The following is a 12,561-nucleotide window of genomic DNA, read 5'->3' as shown; positions in this document are numbered from 1 at the left end:
TTCTTCTCCTCCTCCCTCTCCTCCTTCTTCTTCTCCTTTTTCCTCTTCCTTCCTTTCATTTTCCTCTTTTTCTCTTCTAGTCCCCTTCTTCGGGCTAAATTGGCTAAGAATGCCTTTTTGGAGCTAATTATGTCATTTCGAGGATAATTAGCTAAGTATAGGTCATTTTTTATTAAATTGGCCATTTTGGAGCTAACTAAGCTAATTATGTCATTTCGTAGGATAATTAGCCAATTTAGCATTTCTTGGATGAGTCTAAGCTACGTAGAAGAAGAGATAGAGAAGAAGTAAAATAAGGAGGAGGAGGAGGAGGAGGAGAAGAAGAAGGAAGAGGAGAAGAAGAAGAAAAGAAGAAGGAGAAGGAGAAGAAGAAGGAGAAGGAGAAGGAGGAAGAAGGACGAAGAAGAAGGGGAAGGAGGAGCTCCTTCTCCTTCTCCTCCTTCTTCTCCTTCTTCTCCTCCTCCCTCTCCTCCTTCTTCTTCTCCTTTTTCCTCTTCCTTCCTTTCATTTTCCTCTTTTTCTCTTCTGGTCCCCTTCTTCGGGCTAAATTGGCTAAGAATGCCTTTTTGGAGCTAATTATGTCATTTCGAGGATAATTAGCTAAGTATAGGTCTTTTTTATTAAATAGGACATTTTGGAGCTAAGTAAGCTAATTATGTCATTTCGTAGGATAATTAGCCAATTTAGCATTTCTTGGATGAGTCTAAGCTACGTAGAAGAAGAGATAGAGATGAAGAAGTAAAATAAGGAGGAGGAGGAGGAGGAGGAGAAGAAGAAGGAAGAGGAGAAGAAGATGAAAAGAAGAAGGAGAAGGAGAAGAAGAAGGAGAAGGAGAAGGAGGAAGAAGAAGGGGAAGGAGGAGCTCCTTCTCCTTCTCCTCCTTCTTCTCCTTCTTCTTCTCCTCCTCCCTCTCCTCCTTCTTCTTCTCCTTTTTCCTCTTCCTTCCTTTCATTTTCCTCTTTTTCTCTTCTGGTCCCCTTCTTCGGGCTAAATTAGCTATGAATGCCTTTTTGGAGCTAATTATGTCATTTCGAGGATAATTAGCTAAGTATAGGTCATTTTTTATTAAATAGGCCATTTTGGAGGTAACTAAGCTAATTATGTCATTTCGTAGGATAATTAGCCAATTTAGCATTTCTTGGATGAGTCTAAGCTACGTAGAAGAAGAGATAGAGAAGAAGAAGTAAAATAAGGAGGAGGAGGAGGAGGAGGAGGAGAAGAAGGAAGAGGAGAAGAAGAAGAAAAGAAGAAGGAGAAGGAGAAGAAGAAGGAGAAGGAGAAGGAGGAAGAAGGAGGAAGAAGAAGGGGAAGGAGGAGCTCCTTCTCCTTCTCCTCCTTCTTCTCCTTCTTCTTCTCCTCCTCCCTCTCCTCCTTCTTCTTCTCCTTTTTCCTCTTCCTTCCTTTCATTTTCCTCTTTTTCTCTTCTGGTCCCCTTCTTCGGGCTAAATTGGCTAAGAATGCCTTTTTGGAGCTAATTATGTCATTTCGAGGATAATTAGCTAAGTATAGGTCTTTTTTTATTAAATAGGACATTTTGGAGCTAACTAAGCTAATTATGTCATTTCGTAGGATAATTAGCCAATTTAGCACGCCAGGCGATAGTTCTTTCGCACAAAGAGAACGGAAGAAATAGCTCAGCTCTGCCAGTACTAGCCATTCATCCTCAGGGATAAAGCCACGCAACATGACCGGCATTACCCGCTCAATCCATATGTGCCAATCATGACTCTTGAGCCCAAATATTTTCAATTTCTCAAGACTCGCTCCCCTCTTTAGACTCGCAGCATACCCATCGGGGAACATCAACCGCATTTTCACCCACAATAGCATTTCCCTCATAGCTGGCCTTTCAAGATTGAACCATGCCTTTGGCTTCGCTATGCTTTTCTTTCCTTCCCGTTGTCGCAAGTTTTGCAACGGTCTATCACATAGAGCCTCCAGGTCGATTCTAGCCTTAGGATTATCTTTTGACTTCCCCTCTATGCCGAACAATGTACCAAAAATGGCCTCCGCAATATTCTTTTCAGTGTGCATCACGTCAATGTTGTGTGGGAAAAGGAGGTCTTTGAAGGAAGGGAGATCCCATAAGCATGACTTGTGAGTCCAGGCGTGTTCCGTATTATACCCTTTGAAGTATCCTGGATGCAAAGGATCGGGCTCGAGAGCGTTTAACTGATCAAGGGTCTGTTGGCCTGTCAACGCAGCTGGTGCAGTGTTTTTGACAACTCTACCTTTGATGAAATTCTTCTTGTCTTTTCTGAACTTATGGTCAGGATCCAGGAATTGTCTATGCATGTCGAAGCAAGAATACTTGCGACCAGCCTGCAGCCAACGGAACTGCAGAGCTGCCTTGCATGTGGTGCACGGGAACCTTCCATGCACACACCAGCCAGCGAATAGCGCAAACGCCGGATAATCATGCGTCGAGTACATGTACCACACATGCATTTTGAAATTTGTTTTGGTAGCCGCGTCGTAGGTCTTGATCCCATTATCCCAGGCTTCTTGCAACTCATCCTTAAGCCGCTGCATGTACACATTCATATTCTTCCCCGGATAGTTGGGCCCTGGAATTATCAACGTCAGGAAAATGTTCTTTCTTTTCATAATCTCTCCGGGTGGAAAATTTAGTGGAATGACAAATACAGGCCAACAACTGTATTGTGCTGCCGTCATACCATACACATTGAACCCATCCGTGCTGATGGGAACTCTAGGTTGCCTTGGATCTTCCGATTTATCTTATGTAATGCATCGAAGTGCCTCCACGCAAAACCATCTGAAGTGTGTACCAGCATCTTGTTCCCATCCGCATCTAGTTCGGTTCTTTTGCCCAATTTGTGCCATGTCATCTGTCTGGCCGTCTCTTCGACCATGAAAAGACGTTGAAGTCTTGGTACGATTGGCAGATATCGAAGAACACTAATGGGGATTTTGGTCTGATTCTTCTCACCCATGCCGTTGTCTACCACAATATACCTGGAAGAATTGCAAATGGGGCAATAGTTCAAGGCCGCATACTCAAGCCTAAATAAGGCACATCCATTCTCACAGGCATGTATCTTCTCATAGGGCATCTTAAGTACACGGAAGATTTTTTCTGACTGGTACAGGTTTCCAGGAAGTACATGGCCTTTGGGTAGAAAGCGTCCAAATATCGTCATCATCGCGTCGTAGCATTCTCTGCCTAGGTTGAATTGAGCCTTCAGAGCCATTACTTGCGCGATGGCATCCAACTGACAAAGCTCAGTCTGCTCGTGGAGAGGACGTTTTGAAGACTCCAGCATTTCATAGAAGGCCTTTGCAGATTCCTCCATCTCATCGTTCGAATCCCGAGCATCATCAAAGTCTTGCACCATGTCTTCAATCCCGGTACCATGCTCGTCGGTGCGACGACGAATCACCTCAGCTCTGGCACGTTGGTCAGACTCACCATGAAAAGTCCACACCGTATAATTAGGAGTAAAACCCCACTTCTGCAAGTGTTTACCCATTTCAAACTCTGTCTGCTTTTTCCAGTTGTCGCAGTTGGGACAGGGGCACCATGTTTTTTGCTGGCCATTTGCAAATGCGGCTCTCACAAACCCCCTGGTTTTTGTTAACCATTCATGGGTCATGTCTTTCTGACTAGGGTGACCAGTGTACATCCAAGCACGATCACTTATGTTGCCTAGCTACCTATGGGGGCACAAGAAATAAATACATAATTCATCATCTATATTCATATGCTAATCAAGTTTGTCAGTTTTATTATGTCCATGCAACCTACACGCTAATAGGTAAAGATAGGTCTTAATCCCACCCGAGTATGTGTAGACTGGGTTCGTTTTCCCATGCTCTGCTCCAGATGCGACGCAGAATTTCGGCAGCACCTCCCCGCTGTTCTCCTGATACACGTCTCGGCAATAAGCAGAGAGGATGTGTACCCGGAGAACAACAGGGGAGGCACTGACGAAATTCCGCATCGGATCCGTAGCACAGCATACGGGAAAACAAACCCAATCTACACATACTCGGGCTATCCATGGATAATGTTGGACAATTCGAAAGGATGGCGGTTATAAATATGCAAAGAAATGCATATTTATAGATGTCGCCCTTTCGAACGGGAGACGCATACTGGTCACGCATACTCATGATTGAAGAAACCTATAGCTAGCAAGTTTCATCGGCACGAAGACCGGGACAGAGAAAATTAAGGGGGTAGGAGGAGAAGTCATTTGTGCTCACCAACAAACGCAAGGGCGGAGCTCGTCCAACGCACGTGGAGGTCGTCGAACAACTGCACATTGAAATTCACCCGATCAACACAAATACGATGTTTTTATAATTAACATGATCGGAAAATATGTGACCTAACTCATAATTTACAAAACTATGACCCCGTGGGCCTCTGGAAGGCCGAAAAGCACCTTCTCGTTCAAAAGAAGGCAGAAGAGGTGTCGGGGGTCGGGGCTTAGTGGCATCGGGAGTCAGTGCCGTCGAGGGTCGGTGGCATCGGGGGTCGGGGGGTTAGTGGCGTCGGTTGTGGGGGGTCAGTGGCGTCGGGGGTCCAGGGTCAATGGCGTCGGGGGTCCAGGGTCAGTGACGTCGTGTGTCAGTGGCGTCGGGGGTCGGGGGTTGGTGGCGTCGAGCGTCGGGGGTCGGGAGTTGTGGGCCGAGGGTCTGGGTCGGGGGCAGTGGCGTCGGGGGTCGAGGGTTAGTGGCGTCGGGGGTCAGTGGCGTCGGGGGTCGGGGGTCGGGGGTCAGTGGCGTCGGAGGTCGATGGTCGGGGGTCAGTGGCGTCGGGCGTCAGGGGTCGGGGGTCGAGGGTCAGTTTCAGGGTGCCGGGGTTCCATTTTCCTCTTCTTTCTTCTTCTCCTCTCTCCTCTTTTTCTTCTTCTTCTTCTTCTTCTTCTTCTTCTTCTTTTTTCTCCTCCTACTCCCCCTCCTCTTTTTCTCCTTCTATTCTTTTTCTTCTTCTTCTTCTTCTTCTTCTTCTTCTTCTTCTTCTTCTTCTTCTTCTTCTTCTTCTTTCTCCTCCTCTTTCTCCTCCTCGTCCTCTCTTCTTCTTCTTCTTCTTCTTCTTCTTCTTCTTCTTCTTCTTCTTTTTTCTCCTCCTCCTCCTCCTCTTCTTCTTCTTCTTCTTCTTCTTCTTCTCTTGCTTTTTTTCCTTCTGCTTTTTTTCTTCTAACCTAACTAACTAACCTAATTAGCCTAATAATCTAACCAAATAAACTAACTAAATTACCCTATATATAATAAAAAAAACTAACCTAATAAACTAACTAAAGTAATTAACTTTTTTAAAAAGAAAAACAGGAAAAACTCACCGGCAGGGGGCGGCGGCGGGAGGGGGGGCGCGGCTGGGGATTCGCCGCAGGGGGCGTCGGTGGCAGGGGGCGGCGAGGGCAGGTGGCGCGCAGCAGGGGGCGGCGGCGGCAGGGGGCGGCGACGGCAGGGGGCGGCGACGGCAGGTGGCGCGGGCGCGCGGCAGGGGGCGGCGGCAGGGGGCGGCTGCAGGGGGCGGCGGTGGAAGGGGGCGCGCCGCAGGGGAGGTGCCCTCTCGGGGAGGGGATCCCACGGGGAGGGGGTCGCCGGGGGGGGGGGGTGGGCTCGCCGGGGGGGGTGGGCTCGCCGCGGGGAGGGGGTTGCCGCCGTGGAGAGAGAGAGTGGTCGGGGTGAGAGAGAGAGAGACAGTGAGCGAGGGGGGGTAACGGCCGTTATAGGGCTGCCCCTTTGCCGTCCGCCCCTCGACGGCAAAGGGCCGTATGGCAGACGGCAAAGGGCCGTATGGCAGACGGCAAAGGCCCGCGGACGGCAAAGGCCCCCGGATTTCGGACACGGCAGGCATGGGACCCACGCGTCCCCTTTGCCGTCTGCCCTTGGGCTCTTTGCCGTCTGCTGGCAGACGGCAAAGGACCCACACATGGCAAATAGTATTTTTGCCATGTGTCAGTTCTTTGCCGTCTGTATTGTGTCAACTGATGGCAAAGAGGTTCTTTGCCGTCAGCCAGCAGACGGTAAAGAACTGGCTGACGGCAAATTTTTCCAAGGCCAAAATAAAAACTAAAAAAATGTTTTTTTAGAAAAACCCCTAAAAGCTTTTATTTCTTTTTGCAAATATTTTCTCAATAACACTTTGGTTTTTTTCTTGGCTCAAAATATTTCAGAAATGCCCCTGGTTTTGGAGGGTCATATTCCTCCTCTCTTTCTTGCTTGCAAGAATTTATTTCCCGGCATTTCTTGCACGAAGAAAAATAGAATTGCAAATGGAAAAACTGAAAGAATTCCAATGCCAACTTTATTTCAACCAATATGCATAGATGCTTAGCTACAATTATAAAACATCCCAAATTAGGAAATTTGGGATCTTACAAACCTACCCACCTTAAGATGAATCTCGCCCTCGAGATTTGGGTTGGCTAGCAAATAGGTGCGGGTGGTCTCGATGAAGATCCTCTTCTCGTTCCCAGCTGGCTTCATCCTCAGTGTGGTGACCCCACAAAACCTTGCAGAACTTGATGATCTTGCTGCGGGTAACTCTGTTGGCAGTCTCGAGAATCCTGACGGGTTTCTCCTCATACGTCAGATCACTGTCAAGTTGTATGGCCTCCAGGGGCACTGTATCTCTCGACGGAACATCAGCCATCTCAGCGTGGCATTTCTTCAACTGGGAAACATGGAAGACATCATGAACTCCGAACAATCCTTCCGGCTATTCCAGTTTATATGCAACTTTGCCTCTACGTTCAAGAATTTTGTAGGGGCCAATGAATCGGGGGCTAACATTCCTTTTACACCAAATCTCTTGATTCCTCAAAGTGGAGACACCCGAAGGCATGCTCGGTCTCCCACTTCGTATGTTACTTCCTTGTGTTTGCTGTCAGCATAACTCTTCTGTCAGGACTGAGCTATCTTGAGTCGGTCATGAATCAGCTTGACCTTCTCTTCATAATCTCGGATAAGGTCGGGACCAAAAAGTTGTCGGTCTTCTACACCATCCCACATCAATGGTGTTGTGCACCTCCTTCCGTATGGGGCTTCGAAAGGGGCCATCTTCAGACTGGTTTGATAGTTATTGTTGTATGAGAACTCGGCATAAGGAAAATTGTCGTCCCAGCTAGACCCATAGTTTAGTGCGCAAGCTCTCAACATGTCCTCCAGAATCTGATTGACTCTGTCGGTCTGTCCATCGTTGTGTGGGTGAAAAGTTGTACTGAACTCCAATCTCGTTCCCAAAGTTTCGTGTACTTGATGCCAAAACTTTGACGTGAACTGGGTCCCTCTATCTGACACAATACTCTTCGGTACTCCATGTAGACATACGATCCTGGTCATATATATCTTGGCCAGCTTAGCACTCGTGTAAGTAGTCTTCACAGGGATGAAGTGAGCTACCTTGGTCAAGCGATCGACCACAACCCAGATAGAATCATAACCAGAACGGGTCCTGGGTAATCCTGTGATCAAGTCCATACCAAGCTTCTCCCATTTCCACTCGGGTATCAGCAAAGGTTGAAGCAATCCGGCTCGCTTCTGATGCTCATCCTTTACTCGCTGACAAACATCGCATATTGCTACAAACTCGGCAATGTCCTTCTTCATCCCTGCCCACCAGAAACTTTCTTTCAAGTCCAGATACATCTTGGTGTTGCCTGGATGTATCGAGTACGGGAATCATGGGCCTCCTGAAGTATCAACTTCCTGAGTTCAGGATCATTGGGCACATAGATGCGATCCTCGAACCATATAGTTCCGTGTTCATCCTCACGAAAACCTTTAGCCTTCCCGTCATTCATTTTCTGCTTTATCTCAGCTATCTCCTTGTCTGATTTCTGTGCTTCGCGGATCTTTTCGGTCAAGGTGGACTGAATTTCCAGTGTTGCTACAAATCCTCTTGGAACTATCTCCAATTTGAGCTCTGTGAGATCATCGGCTAACTCCTGGGGTAATCCTCCCACTATGAGTGTGTTCACATAACTCTTACGGCTCAAGGCATCTGCTACAACATTTGCCTTCCCTGGATGATAGTGCAATCTCATGTCATAGTCCTTGATCAACTCTATCCATCTCCTCTGTCTGAGGTTCAATTCCTTCTGCATGAAGATATATTTCAGGCTCTTGTGATCAGTGTAAACATCACAACTATTTCCGATCAGGAAATGTCTCCAGGTCTTGAGAGCGTGCACTACGGCTGCTAGTTCCAAGTCATGTGTGGCATAATTCAACTCATGGGTTATGAGCTGTCTGGATGCATAGGCTACAACTTTTCCTTCTTGCATGAGCACTCCTACAAGTCCTCGACGAGAAGCGTCACAATAAACCTAGAAATCCTTCCGAATGTTCAGCAATATCAGCACTGGGGCTGTAACCAGACGTTTCTTCAACTCTTGGAAACTGGCTTCACATTCCTCGATCCAAACATACTTTGACTCCTTCTTCAACAACTCTGTCATGGGCTTGGTGATCTATGCGAAATTCTCAATAAACCTCCGGTAATATCCGGCAAGTCCGAGGAAACTGCGGATCTCCTTAACTGAAGGGGGTGCTACCCATTCGGTAACTGCTGCAACCTTGGCAGGATCCACTGCTATTCCTTCTCCTGAAATGCTGTGTCCGAGGAATCTGACTTCCTTCAACCAAAATTCACATTTGTTGAACTTCGCATACAGCTGATGCTCTCGAAGTTTCTCCAAAACCAGACGGAAGTGTTCCTTGTGTTCCTCCTCATTCTTGGAGAATATCAGTATGTCATCGATGAACACCACGACAAACTTGTCCAAGTATTCCATAAACACCTTGTTCATCAGATTCATAAAATATGCCAGAGCATTAGTCAGTCCAAATGACATGACCGTGTACTCATACAGACCATACCGGGTGGTGAAAGTTGTCTTGGGTATATCTTGTTCACGAATTTTCAGCTGATGATACCCGGATCGAAGATCGATCTTGGAGAACACTCTGGCTCCAAGTAACTTGTCAAACAGGTCATTGATCATAGGCAAGGGATACTTGTTCTTGATGGTCGCCTCATTCAAAGCACGATAATCAACTACCATTCTCAATGACTTATCCTTCTTTTCAACCAAGAGCACTGGGGCTCCCCAAGGTGAAGAACTAGGGAAAATATACCCTTTGTCCAACAACTCCTTAATTTGCTTCTTGATTTCTACTAAATCATTTGCGGGCATCCGATAGGGTCTCTTGGATATCGGGGCTGTTCCGGGTAGTAGTTCAATCAGGAACTCAATCTCTCTATCCGGTGGCATGCCCGACAATTCCTTCGGAAATACATCTGGGTATTCTTGTACAATCAGTACTTCCTCCTGGACTACTCCCGTGAGAGAATTTACCTGTTTACTCCGTGACGGGCGTTGGGATACGTACTTAATCCGCTTTTCGTCGGGGGTGGTGAGCAAAATAGACTTAAAGGCACAATCAATATTCCCTTCGTACTTGGCCAACCAATCCATGCCTAGGATTACATCCAATCCCTGAGACTCTAATACGACAAGGTCGGTGGGAAACTTATGGTTCCCGATGTTGAGACTCAAAGCATGGCATCCTATCCCGGCTGTCATCATGCCTCATGGGGAACTGACCTTAATAGGCTAGCTGGGGGTTCTAGTTGGTAAACTATACTTTTCCACAACTACCCTTGATATGAATGAATGCGTTGCACCAGAATCAAAAAGCACCAATACTGGACGTGAATTTAGCAAAAACTTACCAACCACAGTATCGGGGTGATCATAGACCTCTTCAACATCAATGTGATTCACTTGAGCTCGGGGAAAAGAATTGGGCTTCTTTGTTGCTGAGTTGCCATTGTCGTTTCCATTTCCCTGCTTGTTCTAGGGACATACGGTGGCATAGCGTCCCGTCTTCTGGCACTTGAAGCAGGTGATATGAGTCAGGTCCTTCTGAGCTGGGGCGAAATGATGTTGAGTGCCCGTACCGCCATTGCCGCTCTTGAAGTTTCCTCCATTGCGGTGGTTCCCGTTTCCTCCATGGTTGTGGCCTCCATGGTTATGCCCTAGATGATTGTGCTGGACGTGTCCTCCAAACTTACCGGATCCAGTCCCGCTATTCCCTGAATAAGGGGTGTAGCGAGGCTTCTGCTGAGTGCCGGAGTTGAACTTCCCATTGCCATACTTCCGCTTGCGGTTCTCCATCTGCTAATGTTTCCCCTCCAAGATGAGGGCCTTATCTACCAGCTGATGGTAGTTGTTGAAGTTGGCTACAGTCAGCTGAATGCTCAAATCATCGTTGAGTCCCTCCAAGAACTTTTCCTGCTTGGCCGCATCATCGGCCACATCTCCGGGTGCATAACGGGCGAGCATGCTGAATTCATCAACATACTGAGCCACAGAGCGATTTCCCTGGCGTAAGTTGCGAAACTCACGCTTCTTCAGACTCATGGCCCCAGCTGAGACATGAGCGGTGCGGAAGGCTTGCTTGAACTGCTCCCAAGTGACTCCAACAATGGGGTATGTGGTGGTGTAGTTCTCCCACCATGCAGCTGTGGGGCATTCGAGTTGATGCGCGGCAAAAAAAGTTTCCTTTTATCTATTTTTTTTCAAAAACAGAAAGTAGAATAAATAAAAAGGGAATAAAATAAAATCCAAATATGGGGGTATTATATACCAAAAATTTCAAAAAACAAATCTCTACACGTTTAACATTTTTCCAAGGAGAAAATAAAAACTAAAAAATGTTTTTTTAGAAAAAGCCCTAAAAGCTTTTATTTCTTTTTGCAAATATTTTCTCAATAACACTTTGGTTTTTTTTTCTTGGCTCAAAATATTTCAGAAATGCCCCTGGTTTTGGAGGGTCATATTCCTCCTCTCTTTCTTGCTTGCAAGAATTTATTTCCCGGCATTTCTTGCACGAAGAAAAATAGAATTGCAAAAGGAAAAATTGAAAGAATTCCAATGCCAACTTTATTTCAACCAATAGGCATAAATGCTTAGCTACAATTGTAAAACATTCCAAATTAGGAAATTTGGGATGTTACAATCAGGGCACAACTCCAAGTCGTCCTGTAACCGTGGACACGGCTATTCGAATAGTTAATTTTCATCCCTATAGGGGTGCACCACAGTTCCCGTCACGCTCGATAACACTCTGGCTGGACACACTTTTCTGGGTCATGCCCGGCCTCGGAATATCGACACGTCGCAGCCCCACCTAAGACTCAACAGAGAGGCGAGCCCGTCGGTCTAACTCCTAAGCACAAAGGGTTCATGGGCCCACTTCCCCTTCGCGATCCTGCATGATGCGTGGGCGGCCGACGTCAGTCCTAGCATCCCTTAATCACAAGCGCCATGCATCTCGGGACCACTCGGGCGCGCGACGCTACATTGCTGACATCTGAAAAGCTTCAGCTGATACGGCGACGCCGAGTACCCATAATTCTTCCCGCGTAGCCGGTTAGTGTGAAAAGGTCTCCAACCAACCCAGATCAAATACCCAAATCCATTATCATTTTAATCAGGCCATCGACACAATCTCGCGGGAATCCACCCGTCTAACATCTAATCACCAATGATCCCAGTAACATGGCCGAGTAATTGTGTGGTTGTAACATCGGGGGGAATCCGAGGTATCACCCTCGTTGGATTTCGAACGATGTATCCGTCATGGTGGGTTTAGAGGAATCACCCTCGGGGGTCCCACACTTGAGGGGTTGCACGACAGAGGCATCGTCGGGAATGGTGAAAGACGAATCACCCTCGATAACCACGACCGACTAGCTGTGTACTACAGAGATATCATCAGGAGTACTTAGCGAGGTGTCACCCTCGGTACTCGATAGTATATCTGTAGCGTCGTACAACTAAGGGGGGTGTATGTGCTGTGTCGGGTCTGGCTCGTCGATCAGGGATCGAGATTTGAAAACAAGCGGGGCAACTGGACTACGGGGTCAGAAGGGATGACTGCTCCACCTATACTAAGCAGATTTAGAGTACAGTACTGAAAGTAGAAGTTCATCAAAAACAGGCTATGCATCAGATATATGAGCTAACTACAATAGTAGCAAAATACTAATGCAAGCAGTAGGAAGAAAGACATAGGCGATATAGGAATGATCAAGGGGGGTTTGCTTGCCTTGCTGCTGTGCGGCAAAGGACTGATCAGCACGGTCATAGATGTACCCGGCAGCAGCGTCAGTCTCGGGGTCTACCAGTAAGAAGAGGGGGAAGAAACAATAAATAATAGCAACGATGCAACACAAAGCATGACATGGCAAGATGTAGGGTAGACATGAGCTAACGCAACAACATCCATCATAGACGGGTCGGAAGAATATCTCACGATATTTTCCGGGTCTCGGGCTACTATCGGTAAGACTCAAAACGATGGAGAAGTTCCATGTTTGCTATGCTAGGGACGCGTGACACACGAATGGACCGTGTATCCGGGTTCGTCTCGTTCGGCTGATCAACTTTCATGTTGAAAATATTTCGATCTTATTTACGGATTATTTTATATTAATTTTTAAAGTTTTACTAACTATTTAGGAATTAAAAACAGATTTAATTAATTTGATTAAAAGCACATATGACATCACCA

This window comes from Hordeum vulgare, chromosome 1H (assembly GCF_904849725.1).
Source record: "Hordeum vulgare subsp. vulgare chromosome 1H, MorexV3_pseudomolecules_assembly, whole genome shotgun sequence".
Taxonomy (NCBI): Eukaryota; Viridiplantae; Streptophyta; class Magnoliopsida; order Poales; family Poaceae; genus Hordeum; species Hordeum vulgare.
The sequence above is the reverse complement of the archived record's forward strand: the minus strand, read 5'-3'. Positions refer to the sequence as shown.